Here is a 345-nt window from a genome sequence, read left to right as displayed (position 1 = left end):
CTGCGCTCTTCGCGGGTGTTTTCCCCCGGGAGTGGGAGCTGCGGACGCCGCGGGGCTGGCAGGACCTGCGGGAGGGCACCGTGCAGACCCCGCCGGGGAGCAGGTGGTGTGGGTGGGGAGCGGCGCTGCCGTGCGGTACCAACAGGAGAAGAGCTTGGGGCCGTGGCTTAGAGACCCCCGGGACCCTCCGGGCTGTCCCCAGCCGGACCCCTCCAGGAGGAGAGGCCGGGGCAGGGAGCCAGGGCACGACACCGACACCCGGCTGCTCATCTCCGCTCAGCCCCGCACCGGAACGGGGCACGGGGGCACCCCCGGGAAGCGCTGCTGGAGCCGCGGGCGCACCGC

Source organism: Corvus brachyrhynchos, unplaced genomic scaffold (assembly GCF_000691975.1).
Source record: "Corvus brachyrhynchos isolate BGI_N302 unplaced genomic scaffold, ASM69197v1 scaffold59, whole genome shotgun sequence".
Classification (NCBI taxonomy): Eukaryota; Metazoa; Chordata; class Aves; order Passeriformes; family Corvidae; genus Corvus; species Corvus brachyrhynchos.
The sequence above is the reverse complement of the archived record's forward strand: the minus strand, read 5'-3'. Positions refer to the sequence as shown.